This window comes from Triticum dicoccoides, chromosome 3A (genome assembly GCF_002162155.2).
Source record: "Triticum dicoccoides isolate Atlit2015 ecotype Zavitan chromosome 3A, WEW_v2.0, whole genome shotgun sequence".
In the NCBI taxonomy this organism is placed as follows: domain Eukaryota; kingdom Viridiplantae; phylum Streptophyta; class Magnoliopsida; order Poales; family Poaceae; genus Triticum; species Triticum dicoccoides.
The window spans coordinates 563,523,261-563,546,853 of NC_041384.1; the positions used below are offsets into that span (position 1 = coordinate 563,523,261).

Below are 23,593 nucleotides of genomic sequence, written 5' to 3' on the forward strand. Positions count from 1 at the left end.
GGAGTAATAGTAGTAGATGCAGGCAGGAGTCGGTCTACTTGTCACAGACGTGATGCCTATATACATGATCATACCTAGATATTCTCATAACTATGCTCAATTCTATCAATTGCTCAACAGTAGTTTGTTCACCCACCGTAATACTCACGCTCTTGAGAGAAGCCACTAGTGAAACCTATGGCCCCCAGGTCTATTTTCCATCATATTAATCTTCCAACACTTAGCTATTTTTACTACCTTTTATTTTACTTTGCATCTTTATCATAAAAATACCAAAAATATTATCTTATCATATCTATCAAATCTCACTCTCATAAGTGACCGTCGAGGGGTTGACAACCCCTTTATCGCGTTGGTTGCGAGGTTCTTATTTGTTTGTGTAGGTGCAAGGGACTCGTGCATGATCTCCTACTGGATTGATACCTTGGTTCTCGAAAACTGAGGGAAATACTTATGCTACTTTACTGTATCACCCTTTCCTCTTCAAGGGAAAACCAACGCAGTGCTCAAGAGGTAGCAAGAAGGATTTCTGGCGCCGTTGCCGGGGAGATTCACGCCAAGTCAAGTCAAGTCAAGACATACCAAGTAGCCATCACAAACTCTTATTCCTCGCATTACATTATTTGCCATTTGCCTCTCGTTTTCCTCTCCCCCACTTCACCCTTGCTGTTTTATTCGCCCTCTCTTTTCCGCTCACCTTTCCTTCGCCATGTTGGAACAAAAAAGAGTTGGGGGTTCACTCCCGAGCTTTAGTACTTTGGACGATCCTTCTATTCTATCTAAACTCATAAAAAATGCTATGGAAAAACCTGCCGGAGTTGTCAATGATAGTCCTAATAATTTTGATGAAGATGATTCTGGAATTTTTCCTTATTTACTCGATGAATCTTTGAAAGATGCTTGGGATAGACTATTAAGGATCCGGGCTAGCTATGTGCCCCAATACCAAATTGAAATTTACTTAAAGAGCTTTTATGTTGCCCTACCTTCTTCATTTAAGCATGTCTTAGGTTCTATTTTTGAAGAAGGTTTTCTTGAAGGGGATGCCATATATACTTATGAAAAGATGAAGACCATATTTGGGCACCCCATGAATGAGAAAGTTGAATCTACATCTCTTTTGCTCTCCTACCAAAACGAATCTAAAGAGATGAAGGCTAGCTTAGATGCAAATTTCCGTAACGTGCTTAATCTTTCTTCTACCATTAATAGCCACGTTCTTTATCAAAATATAAAGATTAATTCCATAGATAATAAGTTTGCTCTTTTCTTCCCTAAAACCAAAGATGGCAATACCTAGATCTATCCTTGCTTTTATGCCTAGCTAGGGGCGTTGAACGATAGCGCTTGTTGGGAGGCAACCCAATTTTTATTTTTTTTGCTTTTTGCTTCTGTTTAGGAATAAATATTTGATCTAGCCTCTGGTTAGATTTGTTTTTATGTTTTAATTAGTGTTTGTGCCAAGTTAAACCTATAGGATCTTCTTGGATGATAGTTATTTGATCTTGCTGAAAATTCTAGAAACTTTCTGTTCATGAAAACAATTGTTAAAAATCACCAGAACGTGATAAAATATTGATTCCAATTGAAGCAGATCAATAAAAAAAGTATTAGGACGTCCTATTTTGTCTGAATTTTTTGAGTCCCAGAAGTTTGCGTTAGTTACAGATTACTACAGACTGTTCTGTTTTTGACAGATTCTGTTTTTCGTGTGTTGTTTTCTTATTTTGATAAATCTATGGCTAGTAAAATAGTTTATAAACCATAGAGAAGTTGGAATACAGTAGGTTTAACACCAATATAAATAAAGAATGAGTTAATTACAGTACCTTGAAGTGGTGTTTTGTTTTCTTTCGCTAACGGAGCTCACGAGATTTTCTGTTAAGTTTTGTGTTGTGAAGTTTTCAAGTTTTGGATAAAGATTTGATGGAGTATGGAAAAAGGAGTGGCAAGAGCCTAAGCTTGGGGATTCCCATGGCACCCCAAGATAATCTAAGGACACCAAAAAGCCAAAGCTTGGGGATGCCCCGGAAGGCATCCCCTCTTTCGTCCTCATCCATCGGTAAATTTACTTGGAGCTATATTTTTATTCACCACATGATATGTGTTTTGCTTGGAGCATCTTGTATTATTTGAGTCTTTATTTTTTAGTTTGCCACAATCATCTTTGCTGTACACACCCTTTGAGAGAGACACACATGATTCATAATATGTTAGAATACTCTATGTGCTTCACTTATATCTTTTGAGCTATATAGTTTTTACTCTAGTGCTTCACTTATATCTTTTAGAGCACGGTGGTGGATTTGTTTTATAGAAACTATTGTTCTCTCATGCTTCACTTATACTATTTTGAGAGTCCTACAAAACAGCGTGGTAATTTGCTTTAATTATGATAGGCATTCAACAAACAACAACAACAAAGCCTTTAGTCCCAAGCAAGTTGGGGTAGGCTAGAGGTGAAACCCATAAGATCTCGCAACCAACTCATGGCTCTGGCATATGGATAGCAAGCTTCCACGCACCCCTGTCCATAGCTAGCTCTTTGTCGATACTCCAATCCTTCAGGTCTCTCTTAACGGACTCCTCCCATGTCAAAATCAGTCGACCCCGCCCTCTCTTGACATTCTCCGCACGCTTTAGCCGTCCGCTATGCACTGGAGCTTCTGGAGGCCTGCGCTGAATATGCCCAAACCATCTCAAACGATGTTGGACAAGCTTCTCCTCAATTGGTGCTACCCCAACTCTATCTCGTATATCATCATTCCGGACTCGATCCTTCCTCGTGTGGCCACACATCCATCTCAACATACGCATCTCCGCCACACCTAACTGTTGAACATGTCGCCTTTTAGTCGGCCAACACTCCGCGCCATACAACATTGCGGGTCGAACCGCCGTCCTGTAGAACTTGCCTTTTAGCTTTTGTGGCACTCTCTTGTCACAGAGAATGCCAGAAGCTTGGCGCCACTTCATCCATCCGGCTTTGATTCGATGGTTCACATCTTCATCAATACCCCCATCCTCCTGCAACATTGACCCCAAATACCGAAAGGTGTCCTTCCGAGGTACCACCTGGCCATCAAGGCTAACCTCCTCCTCCTCACAGCTAGTAGTACTGAAACCGCACATCATGTACTTGGTTTTAGTTCTACTAAGCCTAAACCCTTTCGATTCCAAGGTTTGTCTCCATAACTCTAACTTCCTATTTACCCCCGTCCGACTATTGTCAACTAGCACCACATCATCCGCAAAGAGCATACACCATGGGATATCTCCTTGTATACCCCTTGTGACCTCATCCATCACCAATGCAAAAAGATAAGGGCTCAAAGCTGACCCCTGATGCAGTCCTATCTTAATCGGGAAGTCATCAGTGTCGACATCACTTGTTCGAACACTTGTCACAACATTATTGTACATGTCCTTGATGAGGGTAATGTACTTTGCTGGGACTTTGTGTTTCTCCAAGGCCCACCACATGACATTTCGCGGTATCTTATCATAGGCCTTCTCCAAGTCAATGAACACCATATGCAAGTCCTTCTTATGCTCCCTATATCTCTCCATAAGTTGTCGTACCAAGAAAATGGCTTCCATGGTCGACCTCCCAGGCATGAAACCAAACTGATTTTTGGTCACGCTTGTCATTCTTCTTAAGCGGTGCTCAATGACTCTCTCCCATAGCTTCATTGTATGGCTCATCAGCTTAATTCCACGGTAATTAGTACAACTCTGAACATCTCCCTTTTTCTTGAAGATTGGTACTAATATACTCCGTCTCCATTCTTCTGGCATCTTGTTTGCCCGAAAAATGAGGTTGAAAAGCTTGGTTAGCCATACTATCGCTATGTCCCCGAGACCTTTCCACACCTCAATGGGGATACAATCAGGGCCCATCGCCTTGCCTCCTTTCATCCTTTTTAAAGCCTCCTTCACCTCAGACTCCTGGATGCGCCGCACAAAGCGCATGCTGGTCTCATCAAAGGAGTCATTCAGTTCAATGGTAGAACTCTCATTCTCCCCATTGAACAGCTTGTCGAAGTACTCCCGCCATCTATGCTTAATCTCTTCATCCTTCACCAAGAGTTGGCCTGCTCCGTCCTTGATGCATTTGACTTGGCCAATATCCCTCGTCTTCCTCTCCCGGATCTTAGCCATCTTATAGATGTCCCTTTCACCTTCCTTCGTGCCTAACCGTTGGTAGAGGTCCTCATATGCCCGACCCCTTGCTTCACCAACGGCTCGCTTTGCGGCCTTCTTCGCCATCTTGTACTTATCTATGTTGTCTGCACTCCTATCCAGGTATAGGCGTCTGAAGCAATCTTTCTTCTCTTTAAGCGCCTTCTGGACATCATCATTCCACCACCAGGTATCCTTATCTTCGCTTCTCCTTCCCCTGGACAATCCAAACTCCTCCGAGGCCACCTTACGAATGCAAGTCGCCATCTTCATCCACACATTGTCCGCATCCCCTCCTTCCTCCCAAGGGCCCTCCTTAAATACCCTCTCCTTGAACACCTGAGCTACCTCCCCCTTGAGCTTCCACCACTTCGTTCTAGCGACCTTGGCACGCTTATCCCGCTGGACACGAATCCAAAAGCGGAAGTCAGCAACCACCAGCTTATGCTGGGGTACAACACTCTCCCCAGGTATCACCTTACAGTCTAGGCACGCACGCCTATCTTCTCTTCTCGAGAGGATGAAATCAATCTGGCTAGAGTGTTGGCCACTACTAAAAGTCACCAGATGTGATTCTCTCTTTCTAAAGAGGGTGTTAGCTACAATCATGTTGTAGGCTAGAGCAAAGCTTAAGACATCTTCTCCTTCTTGATTCCTGATGCCATAGCCAAAGCCCCCATGCGCCCCTTCAACACCTATGTTAGATGTACCCACGTGGCCATTGAGGTCTCCTTCTATGAAGAGCTTCTCACCAATCGGTACACTCCTAACCATGTCTTCCAAGCCTTCCCAGAACTCCCTCTTGGTGTTCTCATTGTGGCCTACGTGCGGGGCATATGCGCTGATAACATTGAGAACCAAGTCCTCAGCTACCAGCTTGACCAGGATAATCCGGTCCCCACGTCTCCTGACGTCTACCACTCCATACTTGAGGCTCTTGTTGATCAAGATGCCCACGCCATTTCTGTTTGCAGCCGTCCCCGTGTACCACAGCTTGAAGCCGGTATCCTCCACCTCCTTCGCCTTCTGTCCTCTCCATTTGGTTTCTTGGACGCAAAGGATATCAACACCTCTCCTCACTGCTGCATCAACTAGCTCCCGAAGCTTCCCTGTCAGAGACCCTACGTTCCAGCTACCTAAGCGAATCCTCCTAGGCTCGGCTAGCTTCTTTACCCGTCGCACTCGGATAGGCATTCAAGATTAGTAATTTTTTTCTTATGTGTGTGTTGAATACTATGAGAAGTTTGATGCTTGATAATTGTTTTGAGGTATGAAGATAGTGATATTAGAGTCATGCTAGTTGATTAGTTTTGAATTTGAGAAATAGTTGTGTTAAAGTTTGTTATTCCCGTAGCATGCACGTATGGTGAACCGTTATGTGATGAAGTCGGAGCATGGTTTATTTATTGATTGTCTTCCTTATGAGTGGCGGTCAGGGATGAGCGATGGTCTTTTCCTACCAATCTATCCCCCTAGGAGCATGCGCGTAATACTTTGCTTCGATAACTTGTAGATTTTTGCAATAAGTATATAAGTTCTTTATGACTAATGTTGAGTCCATGGATTATACGCACTTTTCTTCCTTCCACCATTGCTAGCCTCTCTAATACCGCGCACTTTTCGCCGGTATCATACACCCACCATATACCTTCCTCAAAACAGCCACCATACCTACCTATTATGACATTTCCATAGCCATTCCGAGATATATTGCCATGCAACTTACCACCATTCCGTTTACTATGACACACTCCATCATTGTCATATTGCTTCGCATGATCATGCAGTTGACATCGTATTTGTGGCAAAGCCACCATTCATAATTCTTTCATACATTTCACTCTTGATTCATTGCATATCCCGGTACACCGCCGGAGGCATTCACATAGAGTCATATTTTGTTCTAAGTATTAAGTTGTAATTGTTGAGTTGTAAGTAAATAATAGTGTGATGATCATCATTTTTAGAGCATTGTCCCAAGTGAGGAAAGTATGATGGAGACTATGATTCCCCCACAAGTCGGGATGAGACTCCGGACTAAAAAAAAGAGGCCATAAAACAAGGCCCAAATAAAAAAATGAGAGAAAAAGAGAGAAGGGACAATGTTACTATCCTTTTACCACACTTGTGCTTCAAAGTAGCATCATGATCTTCATAAATAGAGAGTCTCCTATGATATCACTTTCATATACTAGTGGGAATTTTTCATTATAGAACTTGGCTTGTATATTCTAATGATGGGCTTCCTCAAAATGCCCTAGGTCTTCGTGAGCAAGCGAGTTGGATGCACACCCACTTAGTTTCTTTTGTTGAGCTTTCATATACTTATAGCTCTAGTGCATCCGTTGCATGGAAATCCCTACCCACTCACATTGATATCTATTGATGGGCATCTCCCTAGCCCGTTAATACACCTAGTTGATGTGAGACTATCTTCTCCCTTTTTGTCTTGTCCACAACCACCATTCTATTCCACATATAGTGCTATGTCCATGGCTCACGCTCATGTATTGCGTGAAGATTGAAAAAGTTTGAGAACACCAAAAGTATGAAATAATTGCTTGGCTTGTCATCGGGGTTGTGCATGATTTAAATACTTTGTGTGGTGAAGATAGAGCATAGCCAGACTATATGATTTTGTAAGGATAACTTTCTTTGGCCATGTTATTTTGAGAAGACATAATTGCTTAGTTAGTATGCTTGAAGTATTATTATTTTTATGTCAATATTAAACTTTTCTGTTGAATCTTTCGGATCTGAATATTGATACCACAATTAAGAGAATTACATTGAAAATTATGCCAAGTAGCATTCCACATCAAAAATTATGTTTTTATCATTTACCTACTCAAGGACGAGCATGAATTAAGCTTGGGGATGCTTGATACGTCTCCAACGTATCTATAATTTTTTATTGTTCCATACTATATTATATTCTATTTTGGATGTTTAATGGGCTTTATTATACACTTTATATTATTTTTGGAACTAACCTATTAACCGTAGGCCCAGCCCAAATTGTTGTTTTTTGCCTATTTCAGTGTTTCACAGAAAAAGAATATCAAACGGAGCCAAAAACCTAATTCCACCACCGCAACCTTCTGTACCGTGAGATCCCATCTTGGGGCCTTTTCCGGCACTCCGCCGGAGGGTGCATTGATCACGGAGGGCTTCTACATCAACACCATAGCCTCTCCAATGATGTGTGAGTAGTTTACCTCAGACCTTTGGGTCCATAGTTATTAGCTAGATGGCTTCTTCTCTCTCTTTGGATGTCAATACAAAGTTCTCCACGATTCTCGTGGAGATCTACTTGATGTAATCTTCTTTTGCAGTGTGCTTGTTGAGACCGATGAATTGTGGGTTTATGATCAAGTTTATCTATGAAAAATATTTGAATCTTCTTTGAATTCTTTTATGTATGATTGGTTATCTTTGCAAGTCTCTTCGAATTATCAGTTTGGTTTGGCCTACTAGATTGATCTTTCTTGCAATGGGAGAAGTGCTTAGCTTTGGGTTCAATCTTGCGGTGTCCTTTCGCAGTGACAGTAGGGGCAGCAAGGCACGTATTGTATTGTTGCCATCAAGGATAACAAGATGGGGTTTATATCATATTTCATGAGTTTATCCCTCTACATCATGTCATCTTGCTTAAAGCGTTACTCTGTTCTTATGAACTTAATACTCTAGATGCATGCTGGATAGCGGTCTATGTGTGGAGTAATAGTAGTAGATGTAGGCAGGAGTCGGTCTACTTGTCGCGGATGTGATGCCTATATACATGATCATACCTAGATATTCTCATAACTATGCTCAATTCTATCAATTGCTCAACAGTAATGTGTTCACCCACCGTAATACTTACGCTCTTGAGAGAAGCCACTAGTGAAACCTATGGCCCCCGGGTCTATTTTCCATAATATTAATGTTCCAACACTTGCTATTTTTATTGCCTTTTATTTTAGTTTGCATCTTTATCATAAAAATACCAAAAATATTATCTTATCATATCTATCATATCTCACTCTCGTAAGTGACCGTTGAGGGATTGATAACCCCTTTATCGCGTTGGTTGCGAGGTTCTTATTTGTTTGTGTAGGTGCAACGGACTCGTGCGTGATCTCCTACTGGATTGATACCTTGGTTCTCAAAAACTGAGGGAAATACTTACGCTACTTTACTGCATCACCCTTTCCTCTTCAAGGGAAAACCAATGCAGTGCTCAAGAGGTAGCACCGTGACACTCTCATGTAATAATGAGTGGGGTTGTACACGCCCCGGAGTCTCCGGAGAGCCGCCCTCGGGCCTCGGGGGCTCCCGTCCACGTCCTAGTGGAAGCACCATGCTCCGCGCTGGCCGTCAACACTGTCCCCCAATGACTATGCTCACGGCCTGTGAAAGCACTTAGCTCCGTGCTGGTGGGAAGACAAGTAGACTAGCTAGGTGCCAGACGCGGCCATTTGCTTTCAACCCCTCTTTTCTGTAGCTCGATTTGCCGCCTTTTCATATTTGAACTTGAAATTGTATTTTCGTTGACACGTGTGGGGGGCGTCTTTTTGTCGTTGCATTGGTTTCTTGAGTTTTCTGGTCCCGCGCCTTGTTTTTAAGGCCCGCGCCTGCTACCCCTCCCTCACGAGCACCTCGCGAGCTGTCAGGACCAGATTTTCGGGATATTAATTTCCCAGAAAGTGGCCCTTGTGCTCACCAGCCCCAGGATTACTGTTAGCTGATGAGGCACCAACTTGATACAGAAATTCCAAGCAAAGTATATAATATGTAGTACAAGACCATTCTGGCCTATGAGTATAGCAAACGGTTTCTAGTGGTTGATTGCGGAAGCGGTTTGCGGATCATCAGCATCTATGGGATTCAATTTCCCACAGGAACAGCTGACCAGGATAACTCCTATCTTCGCGAGGCTGCTATGACCCTTCGCGTGGGTTCCGGGGCTGTCATCACAACGCTCCTCTTCACGCAAGAAATCTGGCCAAGACAATAGCCAGGGACAAGCCAGTGAGTACTTTGAATATACTCGCAAACATTAAGAACACAGGTATAATATAGCCACTGATAATCATGTTTTGAAATATTCTATGATCACTTCGTCAGTTATGAAATAAGGTTCATGATGCACGCAAGCAGATCATTCAAATAAAACATGAGTAAACAATCAGGGTGTAGAATGAAAAGCACCGATCAGGTGTCTGAAGCGACGCCTCGAAAGGATAAAAATATGAAGCATGCCTCAGTCGGGCGTCTGAGCGACACCACATAAAGGGCTTATATATAAAAGGAAAAAAACAAGCATGCCATAGTCAGGCGTCTGTGCGACACCACATAAAGGGCTTATAAGTAAATGAAACAACAAGCATGCCATAGTCGGGCGTCTGTGCGACACCACATAAAGGGCTTATAAGTAAATGAAATAACAAGAATGCCACAGTCAGGCGTTTGTGCGACGCCACATAAAGGGATTATATATAAAAATAATCACAATGAATATCCAGGAGGTAGAACCATCCCAGGGATACTCAATAATTCAAATAACATAAATGGTTAGTTCATAATAATAATAATCATAATCATCATACGTCACAAGTCATGATCGATGTTCTGGTTTAGTAGTTTCTCCTCCGAAGACCGACACTAAGACCGACACTTGACCCATCCTAGACTGTAGTCCTTAACCATGGACACGGCTATTCGAATAGGTATAATATATCTGCGGAGGGTGTACTCTTTACCCACGAGTAACATATTTCTTTAGTCCATCGGAACTAATTCCGTCTACGGTCTTTTAGTCGAAAACATGCCTGACTTGCACACACCAGCTTAACTTTACTCGTGTCTGGAATCACCCACGACACCTGTTAAGCAAAACTCTAAGTGGGAAGGCAACAACCTCGCGTAGCATGGGATCAAATTTCTATCGCGCGCTCTAAGGGGTGCCCCCCTCTCGGTCCCAACCGGAAACACCCATGCCCCCGGACCAGGTAGCATGCCTACCGGATGTAGCCGGTATCTTCCACCATGGCCTCTCTGTACGGTGTGTGCTAGGACAGGGGTTGACAACTTACTGAACCATACCCTACCTACGGCAGGGACAAGTGGCAGCACGAAACAAGTATGGGGGTTACTGGAACAAGACTCGATCTACGACCGACTCAGGAGGTTTAAGTATTTCCTGCATGATTAGTATAACAAATATGTTTCAATCCAACAGACAGTATCACTACTCATCATACCTCATCTTGCCATACCGGACACAACCGACTCGACGGGGAACCAGAGATAAGCTCGTGTCTACCCAAGACAGAGACTTTCTCGGCTTCCTTCCGGTAGGCATAAGAGGCATGTGAGGATGATTACTATCGCAAACCGATCAATTTCCAATAATATGAGATCACCAATATGCACTCATGAGTATGATCATATCCTCACAAAGAAAATAACGGATACTCCGCGTCACTTCGGTGTTGCAACTATATCGAACATCACACGATAATATTATGCCAGGGTTCAAAAATGCTTGCCTTCAAAATGTGGAGAGGCAGGGTGCATTCCAAAACTTTTGAAAGTTTTCTCCTTCTTCAAACTAATTTTTGAAAATATTCAAATAACACATACTTTAAAAACAGTACAAAAAAGTTGTTTGGAAAATTTTGAAATAAATATGAAAATAAATTAGACAATATTTGGGGAAAAACAGAAAAAGAATCAAGTCATTTGGATTTATATTTAAAAAGTTATATCCAGTCAAAGTTTAGTCAAATCTGTTTTTAAAATAAAACAGAAAAAGAAAACGTTTCAAATAAGAATACGCTTTCTTAGCAGGGGAGACGTACTTTGGGTCGTTGCGCTTTCACTTAAAACACGTGGCGGCGGGGCTGGTCACTGACAGTGGGTCCCTTGGGCCCACTGGTCAGGTTTGACCAGTCGCCCGCGCCCTTCTTCCTCCTCTGTCCGAGTGGGGCGGGGCTCCAGCGATCAACGCCGGCGAACGGCGGCTTCCCGCGGGCTCCGGAGGGTAGGGATGGATCCGCAAGACCGGGGCGGTCCTCCCGGTGGTTGCTAGGGTGGTAGGGGCGAAGGGAGTCGCCGGTGGTGAGCTTCGCGGCGGCCGGTGGCTTCGGGAGTTTTGGGGCTCTGGGCTACGGTGGTTCCCGAGCAGGTTTGAGGTGTTGGGCGGCTCCGCAGGGTCATGGGGAGTCGGACGGTGGCGCTAGATGGACAGGAGGGGCTCGGGTTGCGACTGAATGGACCGGAGGGCGGCGGCGGCTGTACTGGCCAGAGATGGGGATGAAGACCTTCCCTGGTCGATTGGCTGCTACGGGGGTGCTAGGTGGGGTGGCTTGAGGTCGCCTGAGGTTTCGGAGAGGCTCGGGGCTCCTTTTATAGCGTGATTAGGTCGGTTCGACAGCGGCCAGAGATAAGCTCGACGGCGAACCGCCATTCTGTGCTGCAGGGCGACGTGGCGGTGACGCGAGCTAGAGGACGGGCTTGCGGATAGGATCGCGTTGTTCCAGGGGCAGCTGGCGTGCTGGGGTGGCTCGGGCGGCGCTGCCCGGGGCAGGAGCCCACTATGGCTGGCCGCTAGCCGCCGTGGCCAACCTGACGACGGCGCTGTAGGGCGCCAGGGGCGGCTCTGTGGTGAGGAAGGGGTCGGGCACGACGGCTGGGAGGGGGGAAGAGGCCAGGACGGGCGCGGGGAGGCGGTCGTGCGACGCGGCGGCTCGGTGCGCGCGCGTGCAAAACATGCACTCTGGGCACGCCCAGTGCATGCACGGCAGGTGTTTGGCAAAATGCCAAGTTATGCCAGGGGCCCCAATCGACAAGAGGTTAAGCATGGAGGGGCCATAGGCTAGGGCAAAGCCATGGGACATGCTGGTTAGGCAAGGCAAGCAAGTCCAGTGTGCAAACTAAAAACCATGCCAAAACTGGCCATGCACACCAGGTGTTTGACAAAATGCTAAGGGCATCTAGGCAACTCTTGGGGTGGCCAAATCTTCCAGATTGGGGTCTGTTTAGATGATACAGAGGGTGGTGAGGTTAGTTTGTCAAAAGCAAAAACTTTTTAGTGCAAGTTTTGCAAATCTACAGTTTTGGACAGAAAGAAAAAGGCATGTTTGCATGCATTTAAAATCCTCCAATGAGTCCACTCTCCTGGACTTAAGGGTTTTGTAGTATGGGCTATAAGTAGGAAAAAGCTCAAGGGCACTAGAGCAAAATAAAATAGGGTTGCAGTACAAATCACCAAGCTGGACCAGAATGAATAAGAGGTTGATCCACTCAATTTTTTCAAAGGACATCACTCATTTTTTGCATAAAGCTGAATAATATACTCCTATTAACATCCCATAATTTTGGTGGAAGCTTTAAAGAAATATTTAAAAGGGTTGTAGTGCAATACTACCATCTGAACCAGTTTTGAAAACTTGGGGTAGAGCTCATAACCTCCAATGAACAGAAGATATTTTTGCATAAAAGTGATTTAAAAACATCACATGACATCTCCAAATTTTGGTTGGAATTTTAGATAAATTTTTCAAGTGGTTGTAGTTCAAAAAGAACTCCAAAACTAATGAAAAATCACTTTAAGGAATAAGGCTCAGAGAGAAATAATTATGCAAATAAATCCACTGATAATAGAATTGTTTTTCTTGAAAGGGCAAACAAGTCCAATAATATATTTGGAAAGTTTTTTCACTTGAGGTAAAAACTCCATAATAGTAAGGAAAAGAATGGCTCTGAAATCAAAAGAAAACCCAGAAAATAAAAGTTTAAATTTCCTGGCAAAATTTTAATTAATAAAACAAGGTTAAAATTTTGGGGTGTCACACGAGCGGGGGATGGACGTGGCATGCGCGTGCATCCTGCCGCGCTCAGGCGCTTGCTTCTCGCGAGGCCCTCTTGGGTGGACTAGCAGGCTCCTCGGGAGCCCAACACTCGCGGGCCCGCAAAGGACTCCCCTCGGGAGAAATACACACCGGCAACCACAAGACCAGTCTGGGGTCTATCTGAACTGAGGTAAGTTGTGGCACCCCGGCTCAGAGAAACCGGAACGCCCCGTATTCCATCCTAGAGATCGAGGAGAAGTTTTCTAGAATACGGCACTGCTTAGCCATTACAAAAAATACACTTCCGTGATGATACGTGTTTGTCTCAGTAGGTCACGTTTTCTGTCATGCATGTACATCCATGACAAATTTATGACAGAATCAACATAGTCATACATGTGTTGTCGTAGAAGTGTTCCATGACATTACCAAAATTATCATCACGGAAGCTTCCACTTCCATGACGATAAATCGCGCATCACAGAAGTGCTTTTCGTCAAGGGTGGCCGACACGTGGCACCCAACCTAACGGAACACCTTTAAGCTATCGGGTCCGGTTTTGGATCTGATAACCCGTTAACAGCCCCGACCAATGGGGATTTTCCACGTGTAAAATCATCATTTGCTGGAGGAAACACGTGTCAGCTCACCATTGGGACAGATGTCATCCACTCATTGGACCCAAAGCGCCTATGATACGTCGACACGTGGCACAGCCCAACAGAGGCCCACTCCTGTGAAAAGGTCGGCCGGTTTGACTTGGTCAAAAGGTGGCGGGCCGACCCACGGCAAGCCTGTGAACGGCCTGTTCGCATATAGCCCATTTACAGCCCGCTAACCCAGGGCTCGTTTACGGCCTATCCGAATTAGGCCCAGTAGCATCATTTGGGCCGTCCAATATAATTCCAGTCCGTTTTAACTTCCGGCCCATGTATGGACCATGACGTCTTTCGGCCCATTTGAGGCCCTTATTACTCTCGGCCCATTAACGGCCCGTGGTAAAACTGGCCCGTAATGAACAGTGTATCACTTTATACCCATTAACGGTACGTGGTGAAACTGGGCCGTAATGAATAGTGTATCACTTTATACCCATTAACGCCCATTATTCCGTTGGGCCATTTCCAGCCCATGTTATCTTTCGGCCTTCTCGGGGCCATTTATTCTTGGGCTCATTTCCACATTCGTTTACTTACGGCCCTTTACTGTCATTTTCTGCTTGTGGGCCAAACTCAGCCCGTGGTTACAGTCGGCCCGTTTGTGGCCCGTTAATACGTTGGGCCGTTTTCATGTAAAAAAACCGTTAGGCTGTTTTCATAGAGTTATCAAATACGGCCTATTAACGGCCCGTTATTGTCAACGAATAGTATGGCCCATGATTGATGAAATGATGATACGCCCCATAGAAGGCCCATGGATCCTACGGCCTGTAAAAGGCCCATGAATCGTACGGCTCGTAGAAGGCCCATGGATCCTACGGCCCGTATAGAAGGCCAATGGATCCTACGGCCCGTAGAAGGCCCATGGATCATACGGCCCGCAGGAGGCCCATGGTTACAACAGTCCGTGTGTTGCCATGATTATTTTGGCCTAGTTTCCAAAGATAGGTTATTGTGGCCACTAGAAAAACACAGAAAAAGAACTGCAGTGACTACAAGCAAATAACTAAACAAGACAATGAGGAAATAAATAAGCAAGCAATTAACGCTAGCCTATTACCGCTATTACACATATTACATCCACTGGGCATCAAAGTTCGCCACCAGTGCAAATATAGGGAACAAAGCAGCATATTACATACACTGGCCATCAAAATTGGCCACCAGTGCAAATAAACGCAGCAGCAAAACAAGAGCATAACTGAAACAACTTCAGAAGAGCTCAAGAAACGTGGTATCCACCATGCTGGCAATAAGCTTAGCAAGCTTATTAGCTTTGTCCTGTTTGGCGCTAAAATCCTCCAACGCTTGCTGTTGCACCAGAAAGTATGCATCTGAATGCTCCAGGGACTTCCGCTCCTTGTCGCAGCACAACTGATCGATGCCTTTCAACTTGTAGTTGTGACTCAAGAAACCGAACTCATTCAGACAGTGAGTTTGAATAGCTTGTGCAAGCGGTAGTGGCCAGTAACTCGAACACTAAACCAAGATAGGACTTTGGGGTTGTCTCACTATCATCGAGATAGTCTTCCTTAGTTGTTTTATCAGCTTTGTTGGAGACCAACAAGGATGTGTCACTATCCTGAACCTTATCTGCATTACTTCCTTTACCATTGCTTAATAAGGCACTCTTCCCCAATATTCTGTCAGCATTCTAAAAGAAGAAACAAGCAGACACATAACAGGTTTAGCATGTACTAGTATATGAAACTCATTTCGGTGAACCAGTTCAGTAGTAAGGTGCACGGGATTAAACTACCAAGTCTTCTATTGCCAAGTACTAGTACATAATAAAAGCATCAAACAAACATATGTCTATGTCCTATGGTCACTACATTGTCTTGCCAAATCAAAATAGAGAAATGGTTCAAATCATATCAGTTCAAGACAAAGCAGCAGTGAAAGAATACAAAGCGTGGGAAACTACACGGCACAACAAGATTTTAGATGGGTACCATGGGTCTACATGTACAACAACACTATTTGCTCTGTTGTGATGCTAGTAATGTGCAAGATATGAGAAGTCAACTGTATACACAATTGAAATTGAAATCAACAGAGCTATTGATAAGAGCAAGCCTGTTAAAGAAACATGCGTGAACATACCTGTTGTGCCATTGGAGTTTCGATTGGATCCTTCAATTTAAAAATATGTTTGTATGAGTAAATATAGTGATACAAGAGCAAAGCAGTATGCACGATAGCAATCATAGTTAAAAAAGGCAGGCCTAAGCGAGCGCTTAAGCGCGCCTATGCTCTAGGCATTGGCGAAACGCATTGCGCATAACTACGCTTAATCTGTGCATAACTGCGCATAAGCATGCGCTTTGGTTGGTAAAGCGCAAGGCGGTGGCAAAACGAACAATTAACGCCTAGCGCTTTTTGGAACTATGATAACAATGGAATCTTAAATTAGAACGGTTGTTCTTCAGGTTTAGGCATGCTACCTCTTGAGCACTGCGTTGGATTTCCTTGAAGAGGAAAGGATGATGCAGCAAAGTAGCGTAAGTATTTCCCTCAGTATTTGAGAACCAAAGTATCAATCCAGTAGGAGGCTACGCACGAGTCCCTCGTACCTACACAAAACAAATAACTCCTCGCAACCAACGCGATAAGGGGTTGTCAATCCCTTCATGGTCACTTACGAGAGTGAGATCTGATAGAGATGATAGATAATATTTTTGGTATTTTTGTGATAAAGATGCAAAGTAAAATAAAAGCAAAGTAAAAAGCAAAGGCAATAATAAAGTGATGGAAGATTGATATGATGAAGATAGACCCGGGGGCCATAGATTTCACTAGTGGCTTCTCTCAAGAGCATAAGTATTCTACGGTGGGTGAACGAATTACTGTTGAGCAATTGACAGAATTGAGCATAGTTATGAGAATATCTAGCTATGATCATGTATATAGCATCACGTCCGAGACAAGTAGACCGACTCCTGCCTGCATCTACTACTATAACTCCACTCATCGACCGCTATCCAACATGCATCTAGAGTATTAAGTTAAGAAAATAGAGTAACGCCTTAAGCAAGATGACATGATGTAGAGGGATAAATTCATGCAATATGATAAAAACCCCATCTTGTTATCCTCGATGGCAACAATACAATACGTGCCTTGCTACCTCTACTGTCACTGGGAAAGGACACCGCAAGATTGAACCCAAAGCTAAGCACTTCTCCCATTGCAAGAAAAACCAATCTAGTAGGCCAAACCAAACTGATAATTCAAAGAGACTTGCAAAGATAACCAATCATACATAAAAGAATTCAGAGAAGATTTATCGGTGTACAAAAAGAGGGGTACACTTTTTGTACCCCTATAACTGTGCACGGGCAGTCAGAGCCGCGCCCACGACCACACCAAGCAAGGCAAGGGAGGTGAGCCAGGGTAAGACCGAAGCTCAAGGGAACTGGAGCAACTCCAAGGCCAAGACCACGAAGATCCAAGGGACGAGGCGGGCTCCCCCGGCAAGAGTAGTCCCTCATTGATTCGGTTTACCTACCGGAGATGACCCCTAAAAATGTATGAAGACATTAACGACAATGGTGGTATGAGAAGATATTCATATTGAAGACTATGACATGAGAAGACATTGAGTGAAGACTATGGAGCGTGAAGACTTAGTCGTTTCGTTGTTTCCTTTTCTTCTTTGTTGAGTCATAGGAACCACCGTACTGTTAAGTGGGGTCCAAGTGAACTAAGTCAGAGTGATTGAAGTGATGCTCAACCAAAATCCTATGTCTTCGAGCGAAGACAATGAGAGCAAATCTTATCCACAGCTGGATAAGTCAGCTTTGCTTGTAGCCCAAGTAAAGCTGCCGTGTGTGCTTGAAATATGACCGTTGGAACACGTGTCAGTTCCTTAGTGACCCAGGGTCATTTCGGACATATCAGGTTGGGTTGCCTAGTGGCTACAAATAGCCCACCCCCTACACCATAAATTGGTGGCTGCTCAGAATTAGTGCACGGCTTTTGTCGTATTAAGAGCAACCCACCTCGAAGACTTTGAGAGAGAGAAATCCTTGCGAGGACAAAGCCCAAACACGCAGAGCCAAAGAGTGTTAGGCATCACTGAAGTCTTTCTGTCTGTGTGACCTGAAGACTTATTACACTTGAGGACTGTGAATCCTCCAGCCGGTTAGGCGTCGCGTTCTGAGCATCCAAGAGTCATTGTGGATCGCCGGTGAACAAAGTCTGTGAAGGTTTGGAAGTCTACCTTGAAGACTTACCAGAGTGATTGGGCGAGGACTGTGTGTCCTTAGCTCAAGGGGAATAAGGTGAAGACACGGTCTTCTGAGTTGAATCTCAGCCTCCCTAACCAAACTTACAGTTGTCACAACAACTGGAACTGGTCCAACAAATCATGTGTCGTCAACAAGTGACTAGTTCTATCCTCTCCTTCTCTTTACTTAGAGTTTGTCTTCGTGAAGTCATTGCCTGCTTCTCATACCTGTTTGACTTCATTGCTTGACTACTATTGTTGTTTGGCTTCATACCATCTTCCATCTTGATCCTTACTACCTAGCTGCTATTTGTTTTCGTACTTTCATGTTATTGCATACTTGACTATGGCTTGCTTAGTGTAGTTTATCTTCCGCTGCATCTCAATAGGTTCATTTCATTGTTTGTCTTTGAAACTTCCATGTTTTGAAGACTTTCATAAAAATCGCCTATTCACCCCCCTCTAGTCGATAACTAGCACTTTCAGCTTTAGCAGCCCCGGCAAGACCCTTGTCGCGGCAACTCGCCCCACGCCTATGGAGCAAATCACCCTTGAGTCCACTGCCCCCATGGGGCAAGGATTCGGGAGACATCTCCGTGGTGGCATGCAGATCTTTGTGAAGAAACACTCAAGATCAGATATGCACTAAGAAGACGACGACCCTTGGCAAGATACCAACCAAGGAAGACCACGAGACCCCCGGCAAGCGCCTTGCCGGGGACGACGGCAGGCGCCGCGACAAGACCCTTGCCGGGGCCTCGGCAAGGCCCTTGCGAGGACATCTACAGGCCACCATCAGGCCCACGCCAACCAAGTCTCCACCGTCGTTCGCATACAGCTGCCGACCCAACCAACTGGGCAGGCACCTGCATGGCGGCATGCAGATCTTCGTGAAGACATCACCACCGCGCCACCTCAGCTGCCTGCCTACCTACGTGGCACCACAAGCATCGCTGGCCAGGGCGCGTGTCGACGCGAGGAGGAGCGGCGACGGACGGGACGGACTTCGCCCCCGTCCCCGATGAAGCAAGGACACCTAAGCAGACGCATTAAAGGCACCTTGTCATGTAATGCAAAGGATAACCTCGCATCACTGTACCCTTTCCACCTCCTGTGTGCCACTGTAGCAACCCCTTTTCCTATAAAAGTAGGCCTGAGGCGACCAGGAGAAGGATTCGGATTTTTGGAGCTCTTCATGCCCCATAGCTAGTTCGAGAACACAGATATACATCCACCAAAGCAGGAGTAGGGTTTTACGCATCCTTGCGGCCTGAACCTGGATAAACGAATCGTGTGCTATCTGTTTGATCCGCTCTTCACTACACCACATCACTACATCCCTGACAGCCAAGTTGGTTGGGAATACAAGTACTGCCAACAAACAGTCGGTCGGGAAAGAATATTGCCGACCAACCATGTCTGTAAGGGAAAGTCCAGACGGGAAAGCCATTTCCCGACCGACATATCTTCCCCGCCCGACTGCTTGTCGGCTATGGAGTATCTTTCCCGACCAATAGTCTGTTGGTGCTGCCATGGGCCTTTCCCGACCAACACTCCGTTGGTGCTGCCATGGGCCTTTCCCGACCGACTGTCTGACAGGCTTGACATGGACCTTTCCCGACCGATTTTCTGACATGGCTGACATGAACCTTTCCCGACCGACAATCTGACAGTGTAGTCTTTCCCGACCAACATTCTCTTGGGCCTGTCTTTGGCTTTTCCCGACCGACTGTTGGACAGGGTTTGTTTTGCCAGTCAACATCCAATTACCCTCACGTAGCTAGATTTCACGTTACCAACAGAATATCATTCAAGTTGCATAGTAGTTCATAACAGTAACATGGTGCTGTCCATCAATAATAAACCAAAACCACACAATAAAAACACAAATTCATTAATTTTCACATATAGATAGTTCATATGTTATGAACCAGTGACCATCCAAGTTTCCTATAAACTAATGCAACTAATGAAATATATCAGACATTATGGTTCATTGTCCAAGAGCAAAAATTCCTTGCATTGTTTTCTAGAATTTGTCTAAGAGGCACATCATCTGCCTTGGCTCCTTGTAGTGGGCAACTACATACCCATCCTCAGCCTTCCACCAACATCCTTCCATCATTCTCGTGCTTGAAATCAAAGCCTTCATTCTACATCTCATTGGAGAAAATCCTCCAGCTTGAACATCTGCAAGTCAAAATCCCGAGTTAATATTCTGCATTTGCTCAGCAAGCCTCCGCTGAAACTTCTCAGATAATATATTAGCAGTTACATTGCACAAACTCTAGCCTCTCTAGATTCCCTCTTTAAAAAACAGAATAGATTGTAACATGTGGTGATAACAATGGTGGAGCATGAATGAAATTTCAAGGGGGTGGGGGAGGCTGCAAAATGATATGATTTTGTTTTTGGAATACCAAAGTATGACCACAAGTTAGAATTTGTAGCATGTTACATATTGATCTTTTCTGCTTACCAAATACTCCCTCTGTAAAGAAATATAAGATCGTTTAGATCACTAAAGTAGTTATCTAAATGATCTTATATTTCTTTACAAGGGAGTACATTTCTAACACCAATCACATATAAAAGTTTCTCCAAAACAGAGTACTACCAAAGTACAACCTTTTTCCACAGGAAGTACCAAAATACTACTTAACCACGGAGTTTGACCTTTCCATTTAGTGAAACGTTCAACCTAATTAGAACTGTTCCCAAAACGAGTCAAAATTAATAAAAAAGCAAAATCAAAAGAATCACACTGCACTACAGTACATCAATAGGGTACCATCAGACAGCACGAGTGGAAGAGGTTAGGCAGAGTTGATGATGTTTTGCTTACCTACCCCCAATGCTCGACACCACCACACGGCGTCACAGCCTGTCGTGAGCATCAGCCAAAGTTGTTTACTACAGGAGACAAAAGTGAGACATTGAGAAATAGCTTGGTGGGGTGCTGTGCTCGTCTCCCAAGTAAATGACCTGGGCTACAGTGAGCCAAGGTTCAGAGCAACATATCTATCAACCATCTTTTATTAATGTGTCCAATATTGAGTAGAAGGTGTACAGTAACTATCAGTAACTATGAACCTAGGGATTCTATATAAAAATATAAAAAATGATTGCTTCTAGTTATTTTTGCAACTTCAGTCCGAACAAATGAACTTGACTTTCGCTTCTCCGGATTGTATTTCTTGCTCAGAAAACTATGAGGCTACCCCGATGGGAACAAGGGAGACATGAAAATATTTTGATTTCATTTGTTCATAACATTCAGATATTTAAAATATTCTGGAAACAGGGCATAAATAAGATGCTCTTCAGGTTAAATTTTAGGTTAAAGTACCGCATCCAAGCCACCCATCATTAGCGGCATATAGTTCCTAAGTTCCATCAGATTAATATACATAAAAACAGAAGCTTGTGTTCACATCATCAGAAACTAAAATCTCGAGCTTGAAATAAGTAATTGCAAGCATGTGTAGCCTCACTTTGCACACAACAATTTTCTACTCGTGCATTTCTTAGAAAGTTAGAAAGTTGTGTATTATTATCTGTACCTGCAATTGGTGCTCTTGGGAAAGTATCCTGCTGCCTGGATGATTTTTAGGTTGACATTTTACCTGATGAAGTGAGGCTTGAGCTGCATACATGAAGCCATTAACAAACTAACAATTGCGACTAATTAACCAAGAAAATCTGAGATTTATATCATACCCTACATGGACCCAAATAGCTACCAGAAATTTCACACATTAAATTCAAAATCCCAGCAGATAAGCACCAGATTGCCCAACCAACCTGGTTCAATAATATTTTGTAGTTAGCTATATTAGCAGACTGCATCATGTAATAATGTACTAGTACAAAGACAAATCTCTTGATAATACAACATCAATTATTCGTAGACTGCATCATAATAAAACAACATTGGTAGAGTTCTAACAAGCTGATGTCCTAAAATAGAATCTCTTGAGAGTAATAGTGGGTAACCCCCTCATATATGATATATCCTTGTTGCTTTCAGAAAAGAAAAGGCATGGAACAAATTGCATGTCAGTTATGCAAAACAGAGAAGAAAACCTCAAAATACCTAGTTTTCATTCGGTGTATAGAGAACAAAAGTTATTTAATAATATGATGCCCCATTACTTATAAATAAAAGGAATAACAAAGTGAACTGAAATATGATTACGAAGTGATGACCTATGAAGTGAACTAGGATTATGTAGTGAACTGAATTAGGATTACGAAGTGATGACCTATGAAGACGAAAAGCTTATTATACCTTGGTGTTTTGAGGCCAGTAAGTCCTGGTTGGTTTCAGCGATAGTAGAAACAGCAGCAAGCAGATCAACCTGGACTGCGGAGCAACGACAATGGGCCCTGCTGCTAGCAGCTGCACGGACAGCGGCAACCCATAAGGTTGTGGAGGCGCATCAGTAAACTGGTTCGGGGTTGAAGGGGGCGTTGTGGTGGGATGGGAATCCTGCAGCACAACACTCCTAGTTAAAATTCATTAACTCTCAGTTGAGTTAGAATAGTTTCAAGCAGTATTATCTCTGATAAATGAATGTACGAAACTATAAAACATTGCAACAAAGATCCTGCTATTTCCATCTTTTAACAAATACTATACATGGAATTTCGATTAAGGACATGCTATTGCAGATCAATATGCACAACATGGACATCATTTGGTCCAGAAGATATAGTAATATACCGACTTCATTTAATTAGATTTATTATGTGAGGACACTGGCAGCAGTGTAAATTGAACAGAGAAGGAAGCAGGACGTCCCCCACACCTTGCCTAACATTGCTATTTCATTTGTAGGATTTCTTCCATTAAACCTGATAAAATATTTAGAAATACTTTCACAAATCTACATATATATGTAGCAGAAATTGCAACAACTAATCAATGATATAACTACTGCCTTGAATCTGATTAGTACTATGCAGAATGTAGAATAACAACATAATAGTTACATGAGAAAGGAAGTAAGGAAACAAACTATGCGGAAATTAAACATGAGTGTTGGCAGGACAAAAAACATCTTCTGTAATCAATATATAGTACTAATGCTTAATGATATATCAACGGAAAATATCTATGGAAATCAAGAATTTTCTATGAGAAAATCTGTACGTGAAGAGTACCTAGAAGGCATGTTACATATGCTACCTTCTTCTGGAAGGTATCGAACAAACTAGTAACAAGTTAGACTTTTGAAAAAAACAAATACTCCTAAAGTATTTCTATGAACCTGAGAAATTTTTATCAAGAGAGCAAGAGGCCAATCGATTCTTGGATGGATTCGGGTCTAGTAAGTTACCTGCACGTCCTGCACGTTGATGGCGCGGGGCTCGTTGATGAGGAACCAGAACCTAGAGGCGTCGAGGTTGGTACCGGAGCAGATGACCCCGCTCGCCTGGAACCCAACCCTGAAAGGATCAAGGCGAGGTAGGCGAGAGTGCTTCAGCGCGGCCGCCACAGTCTTGTAGTGCAGGGCAACGTCCCTCTGCAGCAGTTTGAACCCCATCTCCCACGGGATCTGCCCGCCGCACGCCATGATGGCGACGACGCCAGAGTTCTTGTGGTCAAGGGAGAGCAGCGGAGCAGAGGAGAGGGTTCGAGCATGTGGCGGCAGGCGGTGTGGGCGGCAACCTAGCAGGGT

The 23,593-nt window shown here is 43.9% G+C and overlaps 1 long non-coding RNA gene across 2 annotated transcripts; it reads right to left on the reverse strand.

Moving 5' to 3' along the window:
- Positions 1–19,793: 19,793 nt before the first annotated feature.
- Positions 19,794–22,567, reverse strand: LOC119272145. 2 transcript variants are annotated; one of them, XR_005134699.1, is made up of 4 exons: positions 22,201–22,567; positions 21,473–21,713; positions 20,759–20,822; positions 19,794–20,099 (listed from the first exon to the last, which is right to left on the reverse strand). It is a non-coding gene; the product is annotated as an uncharacterized LOC119272145 (long non-coding RNA). The 2 variants fall into 2 exon arrangements; XR_005134700.1 differs by having other exon boundaries at positions 20,755–20,822.
- Positions 22,568–23,593: the final 1,026 nt, after the last annotated feature.